The sequence below is a fragment of the Delphinus delphis genome, chromosome 7 (genome assembly GCF_949987515.2).
Source record: "Delphinus delphis chromosome 7, mDelDel1.2, whole genome shotgun sequence".
In the NCBI taxonomy this organism is placed as follows: domain Eukaryota; kingdom Metazoa; phylum Chordata; class Mammalia; order Artiodactyla; family Delphinidae; genus Delphinus; species Delphinus delphis.
In genome coordinates this window covers 5,735,373-5,761,836 of record NC_082689.1, presented here as the reverse complement: position 1 = coordinate 5,761,836, position 26,464 = coordinate 5,735,373, and the positions used below count along the sequence as shown (strand labels likewise).

The following is a 26,464-nucleotide window of genomic DNA, read 5'->3' as shown; positions in this document are numbered from 1 at the left end:
GACCGCATCAGATCTACTCAGAAAATAGCAGCGAAGCCAACAGCCAAACAAACTTTCACCTCGGTTGTCAAAGTCACTCCGGTCCCGTGAACGCAGAGTTGCTCTCGCCTGTTCCGAGCACTTTTCTAAACAGAGCATTGTAAGAGGATTCCTAAGAAGTAAATATTTAGAAGGCATATTGGCCGATAAAAATATTTCATTAATAAATATTTAGGGAAGTGAAAGTGTTTCTGTAAATGGTACGAAGATGAGCAATTCTTACGTCAAGAGGAAAATCTTTAGTTGGTAATAAGCGGTGAATCTATTTTAATTCTTGATTTTGGGAATCCGAACTTACACAAAGTGGAAGACATTCCAAAATCTTAGGAAACTAAAATGCCTGCAAAAGTTAAGCTTTGGGGAAGCAAAACAAAGGGATGCAGACAACTGAAGGGCAGGGGATGGGTTTTGTGGAGACAGAAGTGTTCCAGAATGATCTCTGTGAGAGAAGATGGCCAAATGGAATACACACACACACACACACACACACACACACACACACACGCAGTTATGTTTTGTCATTTTGTACTGTTGTTTAGAAATGTATTTCAATGAGCAAATTATTTGGAAGTTGCCTTGCATGTTCTGATGCTGTTATGTAGCACAGGAAGGTTCCTGACTATAATGCCATCATTCATATATTCTCTCATCCAACCAGGACTGACTGAGCATCAGACACTGTGACAGAGGGTGGCACACAAAGGCAAACACACCCAAGCACAGGCTTTGCCCTCCTGAACTTAGAGACAAGGAAACAGAAGTAAGCCTGGAGCGAAAACAATCTGGTGAGCAACTCTGAGGAAAGTGGCAAGACGTCTCCCTTCTTGTGACATCTTGTGATGGAGGGACTCAGGCTGACTGACCATCCTGGTTTGCCTGAGACTGTCCCAGTTCAGTGCCAAAAGTCACTCAGTCCCGGGCAAACTGGAAATTGGTTGGTCACCTAGCAGGTAGGAGTGGCCACTGCTGGGAAGGGGTGGTGAGCAGACAATTGTATGGAGTGGATAGGATGGATCCGGGCCTGAGGTGTAAATTAGGGGTGGTTAGCACATGACTGATAATGAACTAGGTGCAGGGAGAGAAGGTGAGTACTCTCTCATCAAAGTGAACTGACCTCCACTTTCCTGGGGATGCTTCTCACATGAAACTTGTTGACAGTTACTAACATATCTTCCCTCACTTCCTTTTTAGTTGCAGTTTACCTGATATGTGTTTGCCTCTATGTACCACTTCTTTCATCATCATATTTTAGGCCTGATTTTGTAAGGAGCATATCATGTTTTTTTTGGTTTTTTAATTCAATTGTCCTCTTTAACTTAGAGAAATAACCCATTTTTACTCAGCATCATCATTTATACTCCAACTTGCTTCTGTCTTCTTGTTTTATGCTCTTTTCTTTGTTTTCTGATTGTTTGCTTTCTAGTCTATTTTGTTTGGATAGGTTTTTGTGTTTCCTTTTTTTTCTTTTGTGATACTAAACTTTGTGATCTGTAGGGCAAATAGCCTTTTAACTCCGTTAATTGTCACATCATAGATTTTTAAAATGCAGTTAAAATTCATTCTTAACCTTAAGGGAAACCAGCCACCAAAGTCAGCAGGTAGGCAGACATTGTAATATCCCTTGAGGAAGGCAGTGGGTTTGTTTAAAAATTACCTTTATTTCAGTATTTAACTCTGCTCACCCTCTGCTCTTTCCAGCCATGATTTCCTCAATTTTGAGTTCTATTTTAGGGCTGATTTTTATTTTATTCCACTATTTTTTAAATTTCTTTAATTCCATTACTTCTTTAATTATTGGTTTTGCTCCATCTCCATTCTGCACTCTCTTTCTGAAAGGCTATGATCTGTAATCTTTAGAGCTGTCCTTCATATAGTTTTTCTTTCTCTCTTAGTTTAGTCAGCTCAGGCTACTCTGACAAATACCACAGACTAGGTGACTTAAACAATAGACTTTTATGTCTCACAGTTCTGGAGGCTGGAAGTCTGAGATCATGGAACCAGCTCTGTCAGGTGAGGTGTGAACCCTCTTCCTGGTTTGCAGATGGCCACCTCCTCACTGTGTCTGCACATGGTGGAGAGCGGAGAGATGAGGAAGCCCTCTAGGGTATCTCTTATAAGGGCACTAATCCCACAATGAGGGCTCCACCCTCATGACCTAATGACCTCCCAAAGCCCCCATCTCCAAATACCATCACCTTGTGGGTTAAGGTTTCAACATATGAATTTTAGGGGGACAAAAACATACACTTACACTCCCCTTTATAAGACAATGGGCTGTGCTTCTTCTATTTGCTTCTAGCAGCACTGTCCCTGGCAGAAAATAGATATTTACAGAAGTCAATTTTGTCAGCATACCACTTAAAAGGAAATCAGGAGCAGCAGAAGGGCTGAAGCAGGAGGAGACTCTAATCCTGACTTGACCTCAGAGGGATGAATATTGAAGAAAGCAGAGGCAGAGCCACCATGGTCCCTCCATCACCCACCTTTGTGACCACCATCCCAAATGCTTCCACCTCTGAAATGGTGCCCCCAGACTCCCATTCAGACTGCACCCTCTCATCTGTCTGGCTGCTGCCCCTAAAACCAACATACAGCAAGTTGAAAAAATTTGGTCACCCTCTTGTTAGTGTCCCCGTGTCCTTATTCATTCAGTCCAATTTCTTGAGAAAGTCCTGAGCACTGTCACCCGCCTTCACTTCTTGTGAAGAAGTGAAGGCCTTGCCCAATCCCCTGCAGTCTGCCCTCTTCCCCCCTGTCGCTCTGCCAGGCCATCACTAAAGTGACCCATGATCTTCCCGTGGCCAAGCCAATGTTTTCCTGCATTCATCTTTTTAGTCATCTCTCTGACATTTGACACTGCCAAACCCTTTCTCTTACTAGAAATATTTTCACTATTTTCCTTGAGAGACCCTTATCTACCCTGACTTCCTTTCAATGACTTTGTCTGTCCATTCTTAGGCTTCTCTTAACTACTCTTTGGTTACTCATTCATTCACTCAACAAATATTTATGGAGCACCAACTATTGGCCGGTGGATAGAGCAGTGACAATAGTCTCTTCTCTAGTGGAACTTACAATCTGATGTGGGGGGAGGGAGGAAGAGCAAGGAGTGAGTGATGAATGAGTAAGTATGTCATCTGATGTCAAAGGGTCATAAGTTCTAGGCAGCAAAATAAATCAAGGCAAAGCTAATAGAGGGTAACAGTGGGATGGGGTCTTTCATTGGATTAAGGTGATCAGAGAAGACCTCTCCAAGGAGACACTTCCTCAGAGCTGGAATAATGGGAGCGAGTGACCAATGTGAAGACCTGGGGGACCGTGCATCTGGAAAATAGAACAGCAAGTCCAAAGATGCTAAGGTAGGTGTCTATTAGGCATGTTCCAAGAGCAGCAGGGGGAATATGGTGGGAGAAGGAAGATGAGAGGGAAAGTGAAAGCCAAGGTGTCCAGGGGTAAATGACAAAGGCACATGCACACCAAGGAGGAAGGCCAGTGCTCTCCAGGGAGCTGCCATTAGTCTTTTTTCTCTGTATATTTTCAGAGAGGGACATCATCCAAGCCTAGAACTTCCATTACCACCTTCATCCCAGTGAAGCCAAGTCTACTCCAGCTCAAACTTCTCAGTGAAGAATCAGATCCTAGTTAAGGCAGCTCTACTCAGATGTGCCATAGGCATCTCAGACTCAACATGTCCAAACCTGATTACATCATTTCCCCCCAGAACTTCTCCTCATCCAGGATTTGCTGTGCCAGGAAAGGAGTCATGGTCCACTAAGGCCACCAGGCTCAACTTGAGGCCTCTCTCCAGATCCCTCCTCCCTCATCCCCCCCACGCAACCACCAAACTGTATAGTTTCTGCTCCTTTAGATCTACCACCTCCACCTGTGCCCTCTGCCTTGTTACAATGTCACCATCCTGGTCCTAGTACTCAGCGCTTCTCGCCACAAATGTAACAATCAGTTAACTGTTCTTCTGACCTAAATCTGATCCTCTTCTGGTCCCTCCTGTATATGCCTGACAGAGGAGACATTTGAAGAACTGATTTCACTATATTCCTACCCTGCTTTAAGTCTAGAGTTTTTAGTCCAAATCACTTGGAAAGGGGATCTGTCCATTATTTGACTCTTAAGTGTACTCCTCCCCAGCACACACACACGCACACGCACACACACTCTTCCATCCCACCCCTGAGTCACCAGTGAGCCCTGGCTTTATCTCTTGCTGTTCTGTATCCCCATGCCTTCCCCCACCCGCCTCCCTTGTTCCTCTGCTTATAATCCCTGGAACCTCTTCAATTAATTTATGCCTATCATTCTTCAAAATACATCCCCAGCTGGTTAAGTAAATGCCGGCACATCCATATAAAGAAACACTATTCTCATTAAACAGAAGGAGGCAGAGCTCTGTAAACTGCTTCAGAAGCATCTGTAGGATATTCTGTTTATGCAAAAAAGCAAGCTGCAGAATGTTGTGCATGGGATGCTATCATTTGTGGGCAAAAAAAGAATATTAGAAATACAATAGCAGAAGTAAAGATAATTTGGTAAAATATTTGAAAAAGAAAATGGAGGTGATATCTTTTAAAAACAGAGCACACAAGAGGGAGGGGATACGGGGATATATGTACATGTCTAGCTGATTCACTTTGTTATACAGCAGAAACTAACACAACATTGTAAAGCAATTATACTCCAATAAAGATGTTAAAAAAAAAAGAATAAAAGCCACACACACACACAAAAAGAGAAAAAAACAGAGCAAAAGGACAAAGAGATAGAAAATAGGTGGGGGTAAAATATAAGAAAAACAGGGCATCAATCCAGGAAGTCAAACATCTGAATAATAGGAGCTCCTGAAAGAGAAAATGGAGTGACTATTTATCGGTTTATTAAAGAAAAAAATTCAGAAAAATTTCCCACAATTTAAAGATATGTGTTTCCAGATTGAAAGGGCTGTTAAATTATCCATCACAAACCAGAATAGATGAAAAACATCAAGAGAGAGCTCAAGAAATTTCACAATCTAGAAACAAAGAAGTTTCTAAGTACATTGAGAGAGAGAAAAAATATACATCCATAAGATGGGCTCTGCACATTAGATGTAAAAACCGTTGGTCTCTCTGGATGAAGTGATAAAGTTCTTGTTAATAGATAACTTACTTATGCATGGTTTCCTGGGTTTTCCCTTCTCTTTGGTTGCCAGGGAGCACAGAGTTCAATTCTAGACTCAATTGCAGGCACTCTGATCGGTCAAGTTTTGCTAGGGGAAAAACTACTTCCATCTTTAAATAATATTTCAAGACTCTTAAACATTTATTTTCCTTTTAATCGCTTTACGGTCTATGTATTATTTATCATAAACTGTCTAAATCCTTTGGGAGACACATGAGCATGAAAAATAAGCCTGAAGGAAGATCTCCCTTCTTTCCATCACACCTTTTCAGGTGTGTCCAGCCCCTGATGGGGGCTTACCTGCAGCCCAGGGCACCCCTGTTGATGGTAGCCACCCCTTGTTCTGAACTGTTCTTTCTTCCCTCTGAACCATTGATGATCTTCTTTTGCAATGGTTGACATGTTTGGGGAAAGGAGAAAGAAAAACAACCAACCTAGACTTTTTAATGTAGTTACTTATTGTTTGTTTCCTCTACCAGATTTTTAATGCTGTGAGTGCATACCCCTGGCTATATTCCCCATGGTTACAACAACCCCTGGCACATAGAAAGCTCTTCTATTAATCCGCTGGGCTGTCATGCAAAATATCAAAGACTGGGTTGCTTCAATAAGAGGTGTTTATTTTCTCACAGTTCTGGAGGTTGGAAGTCCAAGATCAAGGTGTGGAAAATGTGGTTTCTTGTGAGAGCTCTCTTCCTGGCTTGCAGACGGTCACCTTCTCACTGTGTCTTCACATGGCCTTTCCTTGGCTTGGAAAGGGAGAGCTTTCTGGTGTCTCTTCTTCTTCTTATAAGGACACCAATCCTCTTAGATTAGGGCCCCACCCTCATGACCTCATTTAACCTTAATTAACTCCCTAAAGTCTCTGTCACCAAATACAGTCAGTTAGGGCTACAACTTGGGAATATGGTGCATGGGGGACACAATTCAGCCCATACAGCTCTTCAATATTTGTTAAGTGAATAAATGAAGCTAGAATCTTGGAGCTTGAGGGGACGTCAGAGATGGTCTGGGCCATCTGCTTATTTGACCCAAACTTAGAGAGGAAAAGTCAACCATTCATGGTCACAGAGGCCGTGGTGGCCACACCTAGGACTACAGGCCTCACTTGCTAGGAAGCAGTAGCAGGTGCAACAGTGGCTGGTGAAGAACATCTGATGTTAAGCAGACCTGGGTTCAAGTCTCCACTGTGCCACTTTCTAGCTATGTGTGATCTTGAGCACCTATTTAATCATTTAGAATGACTTTTGTAAAAATGAAGATCATATGAGGTCAAGCAGGTAGCATAACATCTGGCCTGCTAGAAGCGCTCAAGAACTGTGAGTTAAGTTTGACTCAGTGTTTCTTGGGGAAGAACTGCCTTGGAAAGCATGCTCGGGATCCTATGATGATGGAGATCATCTGTGCCTTTGACTCTTTTTGCAGCTGCCTGTGAAGCTAGACCCAGAGGTGAGGGGATCAGAGAGCCCCCAAGCTCAGGCTAGGTGGTCCACCTGCACGGTGCAGAGCAGAATAAACGGCAGGAGGAGCTTCCCATGGAAACAACTGATAAAGACTTGGAATCCAAAGCTGGATTCTGAGCAAGTGTGTAAACAGAGTGCCAATCACCTGGGCCTAAGAGTCCTCATCTGAGAGATGTAGTACCAAGGACCTAGCCACAGGGTCCTAGTGCAGATGAAATAGATCAGCTCAGGGCTTCTCTGGTGGCGCCATGGTTGAGAGTCCGCCTGCCGATGCGGGGCACACGGGTTCGTGCCCCGGTCCGGGAAGATCCCACACGCCGCGGAGCGGCTGGGCCCGTGGGCCATGGCCACTGAGCCTGCGCGTCCGGAGCCTGTGCTCCGCAACGGGAGAGGCCACAACAGTGAGAGGCCCGCGTACCGCAAAACAAAAAAACAACAACAAAAAATAGATCAGCTCAGCAAAGAACTAAGAAACAACACAGGAACCAGCATCTGGCTCCCTTAAGGCCACACCCTGGCCTCTAGGAGGAAGAACCAGAAATGGGTACCAGACACCTGGGCATCTTTTTGTGTGTGCAGTATATGGTTATACACTTATAACATGTGACAGTTCTTGATCCATACTTCAAGAGCAAGTGCTTTTGTTGCTGTCTAAAAGAGTCTCTAACATATTCGACTCAGAAACAGATGGCTCCCCTCCCCCATCTCTGAAAGTTTAGATTCTTATGCTCAGAGTGGAAACAAAAAAGCCCCACGGGCCCTCTTTCTAAGTGCATCTGGACAGAGAATCTATCTGACTGCTGTCTCATGACGGTTCTCTCTGAACATACCTGGTTATCTGGAGAGACAGCAGATCAACTGCCGCTTGCCCTCCGCCCTCCCCTAACCCTAATTTGGCCTTGTCTGGGGGACAGTGGCTGAAGTCCCTCAGGCTGATACGCTGAACAATCAGCTCAAAGGGAGGCACTGGAGCCCGGATGGGGGTCACCCCAGGGCCAAGCCAGAGCAGGCCACCTCCCAGCACCATCCTCTCCTCCTGTGTAGTGGTTCCGAGGATGCTGGACTTGCTGCTGACCAGACGGAAAGTCTGCCTGACAGCTTCCAGATGCACTTCCAGGACGTTCAGATAAGCAATAAGGTCTGCTGGTGTCTGGGGAAGAATGAATCATGAAGTCAAGACTGAAGGCTTCCCGGGTGGCGCAGTGGTTGAGAGTCCGCCTGCCAATGCAGGGGACGCAGGTTCGTGTCCCGGTCCGGGAGGATCCCACGTGCCGCGGAGCGGCTGGAACCATGACCCATGGCCGCTGAGTCTGCGCGTCCGGAGCCTGTGCTCCGCAACGGGAGAGGCTGCAACAGTGAGAGGCCCGCGAACCGCAAAAAAGAAAAGACTGAGACTGTTGTGGAGGCCCAATGAGCATGACCTCCCCTTGATGCCAAGTGGACTGGAGAAATAGGGCCCGTGCACTCGTCAGTGGCTGGAATCTCAGATTTTAGAGTGGGGCAGACCCAGAGTCAAAGTCTATGTCTATTCTTCTTCTTCGTCGAGTCATTCAAATTCTCTGAGTCTCTGTTTCTGGATTAACCATGTGGTACTTTGACACCTGGGGCCAATTCCTCGACATAGTAAACAACTTGCCCTGAAGCATGCTTTTCAAATGCAGAGCAACCAGTCCAGAGTTCACACTCGACCACCTCATTTATTAGGCCCTCACATTCCAGGCTATTATCCACCTGCCCTAATCACACTAGGGCCAGATAGCAGACAGCAAGGGGCAGCTCTATGCCCCAGAACCTGCTGCAGTTATTCAAAATAGCCAGTCCAAGCCTGCTTACCCTGCCGTGCCCATTCTTTCCTTGGAAAGCACAGTACAGCTTTCTTGCCCACATCCCCCTACTCCCTCTGCCTCCCACCAAAGCCTGGTGCCTCTCCATATGGCCCTGTGTGCCACGTCTCCTGTTTCTAGGGAACTGTGAGTATAATAGGCTTCTTTGTCTTTGTCACTTCCGCATCTGCATGTCCTAGCATACATGATTAGGACAAATCCTGGGTACCCTGAAAACAGTTTCCATAACTTCAGCGTGGGGAGGATGAGGATTATGCCCACCTTCTAGGGCTGCTGTGGGGACTGAGCATAGTCACCCACCTAAGGTGCTGGCACGAGGCCCCTGCCAGGACTGATACACTGTGGCAATTATTACCATCTTTATTACCTGAAAACCTCTACATCCCAGGGCCACGCTTCCAGAAAAAGTGACAGGTTTATGTCCTGTTGGCTGACTTGTTCTGTGTCCATACCTAAGATTTGGAGTGTTTTTTTTTTTTTTTTTAATTTATTTTATTTATTTATTTTTGGCTGTGTTGGGTCTTCTTTGCTGCACGTGGGCTTTCCCTAGTTGTGGCGAGTGGGGGCTACTCTTCGTTGTGGTGTGCAGTCTTCTCACTGTGGTGGCTTCTCTTGCTGCGGAGCACGGGCTCTAGGCGCACAGGCATCAGTAGTTGCAGCTCACGCGCTCAGTAGTTGTGGCTTGCGGGCTTGGTCACTCTGCGGCATGTGGGATCTTCCCGGACCAGGGCTCGAACTCATGTCCCCTGCATTGGCAGGCAGATTCTCAACCACTGCGCCACCAGGGAAGCCCCGGATTTGGAAGTTCTGATTGGCAGGGCCTGGAGCTGGGGGTGGGGTGAGCCCTACTAGAAGCACACATATGAGAGTATGATTCCCTGAAAGAAGCTGAGGGGGTTTAGATGGTAGATAAGATAATCCAAGCACACACTAGAAGCCAGTAGTTCAAATGGCTGTTGTTAACTTTTGAAGGGTTAAAAACCACATGATGACCAGAACTTTATCCAGTGAGAAACATTCTATTTAAATAGTCACCTCAAGTCCATTTTTCTCTCTGACCCCAAAAAAAGACTATGAAAACAAAAATGTGGCTAAGATGGGTACAATGTGAAGAAAAGCTTCTTATCACAGAAGAGAAAAAGAGAAAGGAAAGAAGAAGGAAGGAAAGGAGGGAGGGAGGGAGGGAAGGAGAAGAATGCTCTTCTTAAAATCTTATGCATAGAAAAACCCACTCCACCAGGAGACATAACAGCAAAACAGAAGAAAAACTTTGCTAAGGAATCTGTGTCCACATCAATTCTCTGTCATTAGGAAGAGAGTCTAATGCTGCTTGTGGCCGTTCACACTCTATAAAAATTGAAAAATGTATGTTGATAGTTGAGTTTTATGAAAGACTTGGTGGGTTTTGGACCAAGGTACTATTTTCCAGTGTAATTCTCTTTTTCGTACAAACAATGAATTCTTATAAACAATGACTTCCCCCTGGAAGGTTTTAGACACCTAGGATTCTAAGGATTCTAAGGCTTTCCTTCCCGCCATGCTGACATATTTGAAATCCACCCAAGGGTCTTTCCCAAAGGACTCCTGAACAGAAAGCAGTGGACTATGTGTTTTACTGCAAGGGCACTGCGAAAAGGAATCAGCACTCCCTACAGCAGCAGTGCAACAATTTTCACTGGTTCTGGAAAATTCTAATCCCAATTTGAACCCATATTTAAACTCATGTTGATATGACCAGTAGGAACTGATTTTTTTTGAAAAAGAAGAAACCAGCATGCTCCTGGTCACGTGGAAAGCCATGTGCACACAATAGGGACAAGTCCAGGCAAATCTCAGACCTCCAGGCAGACTTTTCTGCTCTTCGTGCTGCTTCCTAAGCACCGCTTGCAATTCCCAAACTGACCTCACCCTTAAATTCTCAAACTGACTGAATTTTGTTAAACTCTCATAGTTTGACATTGAAATATTCACTGTGGTGAGGACAGCCTTATGCAATTGGGGTTCTGTGCTGTGCAGGACACCCCAGGATTGGAGCTAGCCTGTCTGTCCAGCCACAGCGTCCCTGGGGTCACACATCCCACCTGGCACGACACCCAGTAGACAGCTTGTTTCCTTCCCAGAGCAGGTTCTGCTTGGGACTCTGCCCCTCTTCCCGGCTTCTAAGCCTAAGACAAATTATACTTGCCCTTTGCAATCCAGCCCTGAGGGTGCCCACCCCGACCTGGGTCCAGGCTGGGTCAGGTGGCTGTCCTGTGTGCACCCTGACACCTAACTGACTGCTTAACACCCTACAGAGTAATTTCTTGTTCCCACGGCTGTCTGATTCTTAGATAAAAGGATCTAGGTTGTACTTATGTTCTTATCCCGGGCTCCTAGCACACCGCCTGCTATATAATAAGAATTCTAGACATATTTGTTAAATAAGTAACTGAATAAATGAGGAAGGAAATGAATATTTATTTAGAAGTATTTCTAGAAGTTTCCGGAAAGCCACAGAACTCCTTTCAGCTGACTTTTTGGCTATCTCCCTTCTGGATTCTGCACATGCACCTGTGACATCCTAGTCATGCCCCTGTGCGTATGAATTCATTAAGGACACCCAGCAGGATGGAGGGCTCAGTGTCACAGCATTTTAGGGTGCGAAGGATAGAGGCTTCCGAGAACGGCAAATAGGTCACCCAACATTTTCTGACCAAACAGAGACACTCTTGCAGCTCGTGACTTGTTGAATTCTGAGCTGAGTCGGGGAGCAGCTGAGGATGGAGCAGCATCTGAACGCCCCTTGATTCCCCGCATCCCTGCACAGTCGCTGGGGGCCCAGCACCTGTGAACCTCTCCACCGACACCTCTCACGGTTCTCCATCTCACTCTTTCATTCCAACTGCACTGCCGTCATGGCAGTTCCAGAGGGCATGAAGCTTTTTCTCGCCTCTGTGAACTAAAATACTGCCTGTTGTATCAGTAAACAAAGGACGTTGCAGTCATCAAGCCATCACATTAACGCTGCCCTGATGGTGAGCCCCGAGGGAACTCTGAATGGAGGCAGGATGCCCCCCCCCCATCGAATCATCAGGCTGCAGCCACCCATCCCACGCACGGTGCACCCGAGGAGACTCAGGATAAGAGAGCACAGGATGCTGGCCCCAGATAGCTGAGGTGCGTATCAAAGGAATGACTTCAGTACGCCCAGACTCTTGCACCTTCCCATACGTAAAAATGCGCTACGCTCCTTGACTTGAGATAGCTGGTTTTCCTTTATTAACAGTAATCTTTTGATGTTCCGACTACCTGGTCTTTGTTGCAAAAACTCCTATATATCCTGGCTCCCTCCACCGCCCTTGCCTCGTCAGAACAGTTTCTTAGCGTCATCTGAGCTGCTGCGTCCTGGGCTTGAAGTCCTCGGAATGTCTGCCAAATAAAACATAACACTCAGCTTTTAGGTTGTGCATTTTTTTCCATCGACACCTCAGAGTCTTCGCATATGCTGTTCTCTCTGCCTGGCGTGCCCCTCCCTGATTTCTTTCACTTTGGGTCTGATGTCCCCTCCCCTGAGGGCCCTCTCTAGCTGTCCTACCTAAGTCAGGCGTCTCATTATCTCTTGGCTCAAGTGATGTCCTTTAGAGCATGTGCCACCCACAGGCCTGTCCCTCTCCTTCTGTCTCAAACCACCACTGGACTCTCAGCACCGAGAGAGCAGAGCTGTTGCTGTCTCGCCCAACCTCCGATTCTCAGGGCTGAGCCCAGGGCCTAGCACACAGGTGTTCAATAAATATTTCTCAAGTGCACAACTGTCACTCTTTAGGCTCGTGGCTCATGCCGGGAGCATCTTCTCCCTCAACTGAAATCCACAGAGGGTACTCAGCCAGGCTAGGGTTTTCCCAAGGACCCCCTCTTCACATTCGGAGTCAGAGACAGCAAATTTGAAATTCCATTCGGCCACGTTGATGATATAGATTCCACTGGAAAAATACCTTATGCCTCACGCTCGTCTTTTCTCCCTTAGCTGGTGTGTTTTGTATCTTTTTATTCTCTTTTCCCCATGACGTGGCCATTTGGTCATTACTGATTTCACTTCACCAAAAGAACATTATTCTTTGGATTTCCTTGTGAGAATGTCCTTGTACATAGAAAGATACTTTCACCATGAGCCCACCTGAGATTTCTGAGTAGTTACTTCCTAATGTGAAGAATATTTTTACAGGTGGCTAGAATGCTGCAACGTTAGCAAGCTTTGGTAGAGTTCAGGGCAGTATATATCCCTTAGGAGTTATTCTTGTTTGAGCTGCTATTTCTGGCTGTACTGTATGTACTTCGGGAAGCCCCAGGAATGAATCTTTGGTGGTGATGGTTGGCCACACCACCGCTGCCTTAAAGAAAAGCGCCGCCATGTTGACGGCCCAAATCCACTCCAGCCTCCTCTAACTTCACTTTCCTACACACAGGAGACTTCCTAAAACGGCATTTTCTCCGATACACTGAGTACATGCCGTAATAGAGGAGCCCACACTCCTGGAGAAATTTGGCAGGTGAAGTCATTTTGTGAAGTCTGAAGGTCACTGTCTTGGACTCTCTCATCAACACTTTTCCCTCAGGGTAATGAGGTCGGCTCCTTGGGAACTAAGGTGGCTGGCAAAAAGGTATGTCTATGTACGGCTGATAAAAAACCAGGAATGAAAGAATAACTTGTAAGTGTGTGTGTGTGAACATGGTAACAATAGCTTATATTTATAAATGCTGTACGCTCTACGCTGAGCAATCTTCACAGAATATTTCATTTCATCCTTGCAAGTATTGTGCCCATCTCAAGATGAGAAAACACCCAGCCATTAAGTGGTGGGGCTGGCATTCGACCCCGGGCAGCTTGATTTCAGTACTCTATTTATTTGTGCGTATGTACACTCCTATATGTATATGTGCACACACACACATCACACACATGTATCATATATACATACACACATGCTAACATATATGTAAATGCTTAAGAAAAGTTTCTGGGTGGACACAGTACTCTGTTAACTGGGGGAAAGGGTATGAAATTGGGGGTCGATGCCTACTTGTTACCCTACCCCTCTAATCATTTGAATCCTTTGAAACAAACATGGATTATTTCTGTACTTAAAAAACCAAGTTATCGATTTTGCTGAATGTCTCCACTAGAAATGCTTACTGAGTCACTGAATGTTAAGTATGGCTCATGTTTTTTTCTTTTCTTTTGCCTTTGGAAGGGCAAGTAGGAAAAACTGGCAGGATGAGAAAGCATAAAGTTAACAGGAGCAGCATCTTGAGACCTCCTTGCCTTCCAGAACACCAAAGACAGAACAGTCCACAGACAACTTACCCCTGGCCATGGGACACTGTCTCTCCAGCTCATTCCTGCCTCAAATCCAAGATCTTCGGCAGTAAGAGAGTACAAGAGAATCTGTTCACGTCTTTTCCGCAACTCTCTTTAAACATTCTGACTTCCAGGGCTTCCCTGGTGGCGCAGTGGTTGAGAGTCCGTCTGCCGATGCAGGGGACGCGGGTTCGTGCCCCGGTCCGGGAGGATCCCACATGCCGCGGAGCGGCTGGGCCCGTGAGCCATGGCCGCTGAGCCTGCGCGTCCGGAGCCTGTGCTCCGCAACGGGAGAGGCCACAGCGGTGAGAGGCCCGCGTACCGCAAAAAGCAAAAACAAACAAAACATTCTGACTTCCATAAATTCATCCTCTCGAAGGATGCCGACTGGTTTGAAGATGCTCATGGCACCACAATACCAAGTGCTGGGTCGGGACAGCTGTGGACACCATGAGACTTGCTCTTTGTCCCTCAAGGTGAATGGAGCAGGTGCTTTGCTTATTTGCACTGTACCCTGCATTTGTACCGCAATTTGTTCTTTGTGAATTTTAACACCTCTTCCTCCCTCACGGATCAGTGAACTCAGCTTTTCCCAGACTGGACCTTGACTTTCTTATTTGATTGTTTTTGTGTTTTGCCCTTGCAAACTTTTCCATGCGTTGGGCCATTTGTGTGCTTCTGGGAATTGTCTTTTCATACCCTTTGTCCATTCTCTACTGGCCCGTCTTGTTCAGCGCTTTACAGGCATTTTTACACAGTAAGGCTATGAGTCGCTGGGAAAAGCAGTGGTGATGGTCGCTACAGCATACCGAACGCTCCTCTGCGCCAGGCCCTCTGCCGCGCGCTTTGCATGCTCCACTGAATTTTCATTCTCATTTCGGAACCTCAGTCACAGAGATTCAAGCCCAGCAGTCTGGCTCCCAGGTTAGTGCTCCAAACGTGTTCTTATACCACTAAGGACATCCTGGGCCCTCACACACCCTAGACACCCTTCTCCTCTCCGAGGTTTTTCTACCTGTCCTTTCAGGGTGACTGCTTCCTTTTGAAATCTGCAACATATATTTTAGGGCTAATTGTATCCATTTTCAGAAATTCAATTGTCCTAACACATAGATGACACCCAAATCAGAACACCAGTCTCCACCCTTCCAGATCCATGTCTCTATCTTCCTGTGTCTCCTTCTGAAAATTCAACACGGACTTCAAGTTGAGGTGGTAGAAAACCAGATCCCTGAGGTAAAGGGAGGTCTCCAAGACCAACGGAGCTGCAAGGGCTTGGGATCCAGAAAATACTGGGTTTAAATTTAGACTCATGCCCCAAGGGATCATGACACAGTACATAGGTCTAAAGTCACCTACAAAATGGGAATAGTAATACTCTTGGCTTTGCTAGGTAATGGTGATGAATGACTCAAGGAGTGTCTAGTTCTGGCCACGGAACAACAAATGTTGGCGTTTCTCCTGCTAAAGACCTGTGCTTCCCTCTGGTTTCTGCGTTGCAGGGGGCTTCCAGGCCTGCAGTAGGGTAGTTGGTGGTCCCCGAAGTGGTTAGAGCCCAACCTCTGGAGTGGCCTCGGGTCAAATTCTGGTTCTACCAGTTTGTTGCTGTCAAATTAATTCTCCAAGGTTCAGGCTACTCATGTGTGAAATGGACTAAGGAGGGTAGCCAAGTGTGGGATTTCTTGAGGATTAAATGTTCCAGTCCATGGAAAGTGCTTGCCACACAGTAAGTGGTGCGTTCATTCACAGAGCATTTATTGAGTACCTGCTACGTGCCAGGCATGTTCTAAGCGCTGGTGACCCAGCGGTGTACCGGCCATTGAAAGTGTAAATGGCTAGACGCTATGTATTCCATTTGCGATCTGCTTCGCAGGAAGTTCTTTGTAATTCTCGATGCGACTGCCTTTTTCTAGTTCTTACTTCTTAAACTTTGCGCTGGTCCGCCGTCTCGCACCTGCTTTTTTTCCACGGTCCTAGACAAGTGTATTGTAAGAAGGATTTTGAGAATTAGGCGCCACCGTCCGCGGCCTGGTCAACGCCAGCTTGCGGATCCAAACCTCACCCAGGGGTCTCCGCTTGGGGCTCCCAGTGAAGGAGTGGGAGGATGGAGATGCCAGGGGCTTATGAGCGCTGCCAAAATGTCGATATGCAACAGCCACTTCTAGATTTGCTCGGTATCAAGGACCACGATCCCGGGGGCGCCCGGCCGCCTGGACCTCGCTCCCTTGCCGGCGCCTAAAGGAGGAAGAGGAGGAGACGCCCAGGCCGGATCCCCGCCGGGGCTCGGGGAGACGCGGCGCCAGACCTAGCCTGCGCGCGCTACCCCGCCCGGCCTCCCCGCGCGCCCCGGCTCGGCCACGCCCCTCAGCCCTCGCCCCGCCCCCGCGGACCACACCCCACCCCCGCCAACAGGCGTCGCCGCTTGCCCCTCCCCCAGCCTCCAGGCGACAAAGGCTCGGCCCCACCCCCTGCTTTTCCACCCCTCACCCCCGCCCTCCCCTCGGCAGCTTCAGATAGGCCCCGCCCCTCCACTATAGCCTCGCCCGCTAATTATTCACACCCCGCCCCGCCTTTCGGCCGCCTTCTAGACCCCGCCCCCTCTGAGCTTGCCCCTCCCCCTGCTAGTCCACACTCCGCCCCTGCCTCCCGGAGGCCCAGGCTAGGACCCGTCACCTCCTTCTCCAGGTTTTCCTCCCACCCCAGTCTCCCCAGGGGGCTCGGCTCAGACTCTGCCCCCGCCGCCCAAGGCCCAGCGCCGGCGCAGGACCACCCCTCGCCCGCGGCCCCGCCTCCGAACCCCCGCCCCCTGGACCCCGCCCGGGTCGGGAGACCACCCCTGCAGCTGGCTCCCTGGTCCTGGTCTCCCGCGCCCCGCCCCCGCCCCCGCGGCCCCGCCCCGGTGCGGGGACCACCCTCCGCCCGCGGAGGCGGGGGCAAAGCGCTCGGGGCACTCTCGGCTGTCCCGGCCCTTCGCCGCCACCGCCGCCGCGCGGTGGTTCCCGCGGATCCGCGCGCGCCGCCGGCCGGGAGAGCTCTCAGACCGCGAGGCGAGCCGCAGGAACCCGTGGGACGCAATGCGAGCCAGGTAGGCAGGCTGCACCCCGGGCTGTCCCCTGCGGGCCGCTCCAGCCCCGCTCCCAGCCTCTCTCCCGCGGCGCCTGCTGGGGCTCGGCGGGTTTGCACGCCTCGCGGGCGCTGCTCGTTCCCCTGCCGCCTGAGTTCGGGGCTCCGGCGTGCCCGGGCGCGGCTGGCGCCGGACGGCTTCGGGAAGCCTCTCGCGCCCCTCGTGCTCCTGGGGGACCTAGTCACCCCGGCGCAGGCGGGCGAGCCGGGGTTCCGGACCCGGAGCGGCACTCATGGCCCCCGCGTACGCCCGGGGGATCCCTCTCTCCTGGCCCTTGCAGTTCCCGAGGCTGGCCCTGAAGGGTGACCCGCCTCGGCGACCGGACGCGTCCTCGGGGCGCTCGGCTCGGGGGTCTTGGGCGCTCTGAGGGCTGGAGGGACCGGGGCTTCCTCTGGCGCGGCCCTGGGGAGGAGGGAAGGGCGCGCGGTCCCGGGTTAAACTTGGTGACAATGCATATTTCAACTTCTTCGGAGACCTTTCATTTTAGGATGGAAATGAAAACCCCGATTTCTGGCTTAGCCGTCCGGGGACCGAGCAGCCGCGAGGTGACAGCGCCGGCGGCGGGCGGGTGGGGACGGCCGGCAGAGACGCACGTTGCTGAGTGGTGTTTCCCGGGAAGCCCGCTCCGCGGTGCGGATTGGTGGTCTGTAGGATCCCTGCCTTGGAGTGCGGCGACTCCTAGCCCGGGGCCGGTCGTGCAGCCAGTGGGACCAGGCCGCGCTGGCCCTTCCCCGGGGTGTTGGGCGGCCGGCGGTGCCGCCAGGGGGGCGCAGCGGGACGGCGGCCGGGCTTCCTGCGTGCGGAGAGGCCGGTGGAGCCTCACCGGTCAATGAGATTTAAAAAGGGAACGCCGGGCTGGATTTTATCCGTGCTTATTCTTTCCAAGTTAGTGCAGCAGATCGGTACCGTGTGCTTTGTCAGTAGTAAGAAGTTCGCATAACTTTTGTTCCTATCACAAAAGCAATATATTCTCTGGGTAGAAATCAGAAGTATAAACAGTAAAACAAACCATCATTGATCCCACAGTTCCTACCGGCCTCAGTATTTACACTCTTTGATAGTCACATTTCACAGGCTTGCCGATCTAATCGATAAGTTTACCAGTGGAGCCTCTCTTGACTAAATGAAAGCAATCCCTTTGTGCAACTCTCCCCTTCCCACCCTTCTAAATGGGTTTGTCTCCGAGCACCAAAGTTTGGGTGTATCGGCCAGGCTCCCTTCTCAGGCTGAGTCCCCTTGCCAGTGTGTGGTGTTCTCCATGCCTTCTGTAGGCTGGAGTCGTGGAGAGAGAAGCCAGCAGTCGGCTAGACCACTGGCTCAGACTGGATCGGCTGTGGTTTTGGTTCCTTGCCTTGAAAGAATGAAGGTAATGATTCTCAGTCCGCTGCTCAGAGCACCATAAAAGTTAATGGGTGGTTTGCAAAGCGTTTTGACACCCTTGGGTGGACAGCCGCTGTACTTTGCGGGGCTGGGAGTGTCCCTTGCTTTCGTCATCAAATAAAACAGTCTATCTCCTACTTGGCCATCCTGACCAGGAAACGGGCGCCAGGAGTGACTGGTGGGGTCTGGAGAAGGTTCCTGGTTCCCTGCTCAGTACAGTCGGCCCAGGCTAAGCCCCTCAGAAAATGGGGGGCTTGGAAGGAGACAGAACTCCCCAATCCACCTTGCCTGTCTGCTTTCTGCACGTGGGCAGATGTGTAAGGGGGCTTTGACGTTCAGACGGGCCCCAGGATTCACAGGCCTGATGCCCGGCCATCCAGAATGCTGAGGCCTGCTGATCCGAGAGGGAACAGTTAGTCCTGGGAGCAGGGCTCAGGCTGCGAGCAGCCCTGGCTTCCTAGGCATTTGTTTTATGGCTCCCTTGTTTACGAAATGAACAATGACTAGCTCAGATCTGCGGTGCCTGAGAAGCTTCTGTGAGCTTTAATTTTTTTCCTGTTGTCCCAAGCCTCTGGCATCGTGCTTTACGGGGCTTTTTAAACAATTGGGAGAAACTCGTATCATTTGTTAACGTCTGATACCGAAAGCCGGAGGTGCCACACAGGTTGCCTTTTGTTCCCCTTGCAAAGCCGCCGTGAAGGAAGCTCCTCTTTCTTTAGCAGGTCTCCAGGGCTCCAGTTGTCATTTGATAGTTTCATTTTTTTTTATTGTCGCTCCCACCAGCACTCTGTTCTGCCCAATGTCTAGTAGCTGACCACAGCCCAGACACAGGGGGGACCCAGAAAATGGTCTGGGCAAGTTGCTAATAAGTGTCCTTCCGGGGCTCGTCAGCTCTCAGTACTGTGCCCCGAATTTTCTCCGCGTAGGGGGGAAAGGGGGAGTCTTCCTGGATTTTCTTCTCTGCTGCTGTTTGCTAACTGGATTTCTGGTTACCCAGCAGCCTGGAATTGTTTTCCTGCCGGCTGCTTCAACAGACCTTTTTCTTATTCTAATGGTTCTAGTGTGAGGATAAGACTTGCTAACGTCAATGGGGTTTGCACCCCGGGTTCTGGGAGGCCACTCTTGAGTTTAAATCCTGGCACTCAGGCCTGTGAAGTGTGGGAGGGTGTGTGCGCTTCCTTCTTCCCGGGGAGGAGGCCAGCTGGCTTCCCTCAGCTTCTTAAGGGGAGCCCTTGGCCCGAACAAGGTTAGGAGTTAACCGCTGTGCTGGGCCCTGGCTGACCTCACCCCATGCTCGGGGCAAACCTCCATGGCTCTGTGTTTGAGGAACCAGCCATGTGCCTGCCCGGTACTCAACTGAGGAGAAGCCGTTGTTCAGCCAGTGGGCCTTGCTCCATCCACGTGGGTTTCCCTTAGCTTTGTTATTTTCAAATTCGACACCCGAATTGGACCACGTTGCAGTTTTTCTTCTGAGAATTGGATTCAGGCCCCTGGGATATTTCCTAAGGCCCTGGAGATGGACACTAGGACTTCTTTGCCCTGAGGTCACTGCCTGATAACCAGGAACTAGGAAGGGTCACCGTGCAGCTAAGTAGACTTCACTGTGACTGCGTGGCCCGGAGGGGAACCCGGGGGCCATCCAGTGTTGCACTGGGCTTCCAGCGAGCTGGGTCCCCCGCCTCCCCAGCTGTTTGCACAATAGAAGTCCCATGTTCTCCCATCACACCCTGGAGAGTAACAAAAAAACAGTTCAGCCAGCCCTCACACACAAGGGAACCATCCAGCTACTTACTCAGGGTCTTCCGGGGAGCCCGAGCTTGCTTCTCCGTGGGCCCCGAGGGCATCGTGTGTTCCTGGACCACGTGTCTGATGCCATGAGTATCAGCGTCTCAGGGGAAAGGGTGTCGCGGTGTTCAGCCTTTAGAAGGCAAGAGAATGCCGAAGGTATTTTAGAAACAGGGTGTGTGATGTGTTTCTAGGAAGGGTGAAATTCCTTATCGTGCCTCACTGCTTCCCATGCACCAGGTGTAGAAAGTAGCTTCCCAAACCTTCAGTAAGAAAATATGGGCTCGTGGGAATAGAACGGTGTACTGAGTTCAACTAACTTAAGTCGAGATTCGGGCTGTTTTTTAACGGGCATAGCTTGCTGAGGGTTTGTGATAGACCAGGTCCGGTGTGCACACTTTTTTTTTTGCGGTACGCGGGCCTTTCACTGTTGTGGCTTCTCTCGTTGCGGAGCACAGGCTCCGGACGCGCAGGCTCAGTGGCCATGGCTCACGGGCCCAGCCGCTCCGCGGCATGTGGGATCTTCCCGGACCGGGGCACGAACCCGTGTCCCCTGCATCGGCAGGCGGACTCTCAACCACTGCGCCACCAGGGAAGCCCCGGTGTGCACACTTTTATCCTTGCAGAAACAGCTAGGGGTTCCATTTTACAGGGAAGCTAGAATTGAAGTCGTTGCTCCAATCTAATCGTCCCAGTAAGTGCTTGATTTGATTCTGGACCTGCCTGGGCCCAGAGTCCTTCATCCTAACTCCCAGTGTGCCAGAACGAAAGAAACAGGTCACAACTTCGGAAGCGTGAAGACACAGGGATGGAGATAGCAGAGTGCCTGCCTCCCTTACACAATGACCAAAAAAAGGTGATGAAATCTTTAAACCCTAGGAATCTTCGTCGTCTAAACGGAAAGTAACCCGTTGGCACCTTTGCTCCCCGGGAGCCGTGCCCTTGTGCCCGGTCTGCAAGGTAAAGTTTGATGTATTTGGAAGATTGCGATTTTGGAGGTGGGACAACTCAGACAGAATCTGCTCTGAAGTTTGTCCTTGTACCATGAAAAGAGGGTATTCTGGGCAGATGAGGTTACTAGAATAAGATTAAGGTTATGGAAAGGCTGTTGAGTAAATGTAAGCTAAGGGTCTGCCTTCCACTTTACAATCAAATAAAGGATATACTAATGAGATTATTCCTACCTGCTCCATTAAAGCTAGGTCTTTGGGGAACTCTCAGAGCTGATGCCTGGTAGCCCAACTCTTCTGAACAAATTGAAAAGAATCCTTTCCGAGAAAGGATTTTTGTGGTTCCATATTCTTACTAGATCTCCCTCCCATCTCTCTCCCCTTCCCTGTTCTCCCAGTCTGCCTCACTGAGGAAAACCCTGCCCTGTTCTTATGAAACAGGGAAGCCTCCTAAGCTCTGTAGGCCTGGAAGGAATTCACACGTTCCCTTTCGTGGCTTTTTCCACGTTGCAGGTCCCTGAGCCCGAAGTGTGCTGGGCAACCTGCTCCCCGGAAAAAAACAAAGCGTCTTGATGGTAGCATCCGTCAACTGCCCTGGTGTAAATCCTCCCACCATGGCTGATTTCAAGCTGCCAGTCGGGTCTGGCAATATTACTGAGTATTTGACAATCTGTGTGGCCAGTTAGAGTGGGCTGCAGCTTGCCTTTCATCGCACTGAGCTCAGCAGCTCAGCCCCCCTTGTAGAATGGATGGAATGGTTGCCTGGGCTTCTGCTTGGGCCATGGCTGCCCAGGAGCTATACGTACTGAGAGGATTTGGATGTCATCGAGTAGCCTAGTTTGGCCAGCAAGAGTAGAGTGCTTCAGAACTCAGACTCCACGTTAAAATCACCTGGGGTATTTTAAAAGCTGCCCAGTGGAATCGGCATTCTGTGTGTATCCAGGGTTGAACTCCACGGATGTAGGGAATTTGCGTAAGAAGAAAATTAGAGGTGTGGTTTGAGATTAGGCATGGCAGACCCTGTATTTGAGGCCAAGGAGTTGAACGTTTTCCGTGCGGGGTGAGGGAAGGTTTTCCAGCAGAAGCCTCGGAGTGGAGGAAGGGCCCACATGTTCCCAGTTGCCAGTCGCCAGTCTGACTCCGGTGGCTCCTCCGTGGTGACGGACGACATTGTTTTGCCTTGGTTGCTTCTGCTGGTCTGGAACGGAGACGGGTCTTTGCGGAGGAAGGGGGGGTTCAGGATGAAGTGAGAGAGCGCTCCTTGGGGAGATGGCTCCTTGGGTGGGTTTGGTGAGTTGACCTCGGATGTCGCAGCAGAGAGCCGGCGTCTAGAGGAGCTTCCCAGGACCGTCCAAGTGAAGAAAGGAGAAGCTCAACGGCTGAGGGCTCTTCACGCGTCTGAGCTTGGTTGCTCACGTAAGCTGATTACTTTTTCTCTGTCATAATTAGCAGACCAATTATTTAAAATGTAAGCACTTCCTTGAGAGGCAGCAGGCGCGTGGGAAGGGGAGTGTCACTGAACTTCTGAGCCAGGCTTGTGAGCAGGAAGGGGCCAGCCAGGCCCTCAGGTGCAGACTTAAGGAGGCATCACCCTTGGGTTGTACACACGCAGTGTCCGCCCTGCTGGTCAGGGGTCACCCGTGTGAGAGAGGGCTGGCTCGGGCCTCACTTCCTTAGAGCCGAACCCGTGATCGTGGAAGAGCTCACCGCAGCCTTGAGTGTGGAGTGGGCCTGGGAGCACGCTTCTCAGTCACCCCATGAAGATGGGGCGGGAAGGCCAAGGGGGCGGGGGAAAGAAGCAGCTGGAGGTGGGAGAATGTGTGCCGCGTGTCCCTGAAGCCGAGGAGAAGGTTGGGGGGTGGGGGAAGGGAGCTCCGTGCAAACAGGACAGTTCTGGTTACAAATCATCAGAGAATTAACCCCCGGAAGTCTAGGGGCCACTGGGTTTGGCTTGTTAGGGCCATGTGACTGTGGTAGTGGGGAAGCTTCTAGAAAACCAAGGACAAGGGGTATAGGCCACTGAGTTAGTGATAAAAGAAAAAGGACTGTCTTTTGAGGATATCAAGGCAGGAAGGACCCAGAGCTGAGTCAGAGGGCCTGGGATGCTCCGGGCTGCGGAGGCCTGGCTGGGGGCTGACGGGGTGTTAGGACCAGTGCGGAGCGATGGAGGGTCCAGTGAGGGGGTGTGGGCGGCCCTGGGGACTGTCAGGGATAGAGGTGGGTGTGAGTGGTTGTCATTGGGAGCAACTGGTTAGACGACTCCCTCGCCCCCGTGCCTTTTCACCAGCCTTTTTTGGGGGTTGGCTGGGGGCCTCATTTGCCCCTGAGTCCCAGCTCCCTGAGGCTCCTCAAGGAAGGCTTTCCTGACTGCCCAGGCCAGGAGCTGACCGCTGCTTCCTCACCTGTCCGTTGTCCCCCTAGGCGGGGCTCTGCTAGGCATGGGGCTGCGTCTTTATCTCTGCATCCTCGCTGCACAGACAGCACATTCGGTGAGTGAAGAGGGACCAGCCAGGATGAAGACCGAGGGTGGTGCCCCACCAAGGGACCGGACAGCCGCAGCGCCGAGAGCCTTCTTAGACATCTTCACAGCTAAAAATGACGCTAAAGGATAGAAGTAATTTCTGTGAATGATGATCAGCTGACTTGTAAACGCTGTCCAGTGGCCCCCTTGCAGCTCTGCCCTTTACCGTTTCATTGAGTCCGGCTTCCCGCCTTTTTTACCCGTTCATGCTGTGGCCCTTTTGGGAAGGATTTTAATGTTTATAGCTTTCGGATACAGAGAAATACAGCTCTTCCTCAACTTAGGATGGGGTCGTGTCCCGATAAATCCATCGTACGCTGAAAATATCGTCATTTGAAAGTGCATTTAATTACACCTAAACTACCCAACATCATAGTTTGGCCTTCTCTAACTTAAACGTTCTCCAAACGCTTAGAGTAGCCGACAGTTGGGCAGAATCATCGAACACAAAACCTGTTTGGTAATCGAGTTTTGAATATCTCACGTAATTGATTGAATATTGTACAGAAAGTGAAAAACAGAATGATTGTCGGGGTGCAGAATCATTTTAGGTGTGTCGGTTCCTGGCCCCGGTGATCACTCCCTGCCCTGCCCAGCATCATGGGAAAGCGTCAAACCCACATACGCTAGCTTCCAGAAAAGGGCAAAATTCAAAATTCGAAGTACTATTTCTACTGAACGCATGTTGCTTTCACACCCTCGTAAAGTCAAGAGATGTAAGTCAGGGACCATCTGTAAATGGAGTATCTGAAAAATGCAGGTACCTTTAAGCGTTTTAAAATTACCCTGAGAAGCGTCGTTTTGACAAGTGGTGTCAAATATTTGTATATGTCCCTTACAGAAGTAGAAAATAAAGGTCCGTGTTTGAATTTAACTGGGAATAATGGTTGGAGCTGGTGTATTGACAGCACATATAAGTAATTCATGTGAAGGGCTGGGCCAGGGCCTGTGATCCAGGGCCCCTGGGCAGCCTGTGGTGGCGGTAGTGATGGTGTAAAAGCAGTCACCTACTGTGGTCTGGTCTCACTTTTCCTCCCCATCATCCCGTCCCAAATATCCTCTTGCAGAAGTTGTGGGTTTTTCCCCCTTGTGGCTTCGGAAGTCAGCGTTTCCGACATTTCTAGGAGGACAGCTCTATTCTGGTTTTGTGCCGGTCGGCAGCCTTTTGGCTCCCTCACTTTTATGTGCTGGATTAGGAAACCAACGTTTCAAATTTTGGTCACATTTCAGGCCCGTGTTGGAGTCTTCTGCACATGGCTCTTTCTTTTCCGTCAATCAAATATGAAGCAACATGATTTGCACAACTGAAATTCATTGTAGGTGATTCAAGAATTAAGTGACTAACCATCCATCGTGTTCTTCTAAACACTGTTGTTTGTACCCAATGCATCGTCAGGGAACAGAAATAGCTGAAATAAGTTTTCACGGACTGGAAGGTGACAAGTGAGGAGAGGGGTGGAGTCAGCAAGTGACACCCCAGTCCGAGACCTGGGATCCAGAATGGCCCTGGCTGGTAGGCTGGGGGGACCAGCAGCCAGTGGCTGGAGGCCTCTGTGCCTCTTTGCAAGAAGGCCTTACCTGCCCTAGCTACCTTGGGGGGTGGAGGAGGGAGGTGAAGCATCTTGTGTTCAACATACGTCCTTTCTAGATATATGAATTGTATGGGAAGAGGGGAAGAGTTTGCTGTGATTTTTCATTCTTTTCTTAAAAAAACCCTGTCTGCTTAAGTCCCCCCCACCCCCCCACAGTTACTCAAGTAATCGTATGTTCATCTTAGAAACCTTAGAAAATGCAAAAGGAGAAAAAAGTTTCATCAGTGGAATTCTGCCACTCACGGTAACTGCTCTGGGCATTTTTGTGTCTTTCAGGTATTTTCACATGTAAATCTAGACTCTTCCAAACAAAACAGGATGGTGGAGTGGGAACTTGTTTTTAGTTCACTAGATACCTGATGTGTAGTAATCCTTCAATCAATCATTCATTGTTGAATGAACATTATGCTTTTTATTGAAAATTGTTGACATATCTCCAGATCAATAAGTACAGGTTTGCATCCTGTACTTTGCGTCACATTTGTTCGGGGATGCACCCTCTTTAACAAGTCTGCATTCATGGGCAGTTTCCAGTGACTTTGAAATTATAAACAGCACTGCAGTGAACATCTTTCAATACATGCAAGCTTCTTCTTCCAATGAGTTTTGTTCTTTTATCCTTAAAATGTATAAAGAACTTGTAACTATATTAATGGTTGAGTGAACCGTATAATTGCTGCTCAGAAAAGCATGTCCAAAGGTAGTGATAGTCAGGAAAGTTCCGTCAGTGGAAGGTATTAAGTACTTTGAAGAAGACTTGGTGAACTTTGAGACCAGTCTTAGCCTTGCTGGGACTCCTTTGGGGGGAACTGATTTCTGATCATCAAGAGTGCTAATGTTCTCTGCATCGTGAGCTTCGTGGGCAGGGGTTGGAAGTGCACATCTCAATTTTAGGGAGAGCACATACATGCCACTTTCAGAAACAGTAACATATGGGGGAAACCGTGTGTCCTAAAACCTAGGAGATGTTTCTGGGGGGCGTCTTCAGGGCTCACTCCTTCCCAGAAGCGGACGAGTCCGATTTCCTTCCCAGAAGCGGACGAGTCCGATTTCCACGCGTTCAGCTTCAGGAACTGGCACTCCAAGCTCCCCAGGGTCCTGTCACTGTGGGTGTTGAGTGATTCCTGGAGCTGCGTCCCTTGATGAGCTGCAGTTTGATTTGGCACGCGGTGACGGCACAGACTTGCTTTTTGAGACCTTTGGGTTCAGTAAGAGGAGAAAGTACTTAGTACCTTCTGCTGATGGTAAGGCTGTAATTT

General features: G+C 49.6%; 1 protein-coding gene across 1 annotated transcript in view; it reads left to right on the top strand.

Annotated features, from left to right (window-relative positions):
* Positions 1-16,835: 16,835 nt before the first annotated feature.
* SH3BP4 (SH3 domain binding protein 4) overlaps positions 16,836-26,464 on the top strand; it is a 94,942-nt gene continuing 85,313 nt past the window's right edge. The window contains exon 1 of the mRNA XM_060015880.1: positions 16,836-16,938. The gene's annotated coding sequence lies outside the window, so the exon portion shown is untranslated. The remainder of the gene's footprint in view (positions 16,939-26,464) is intronic.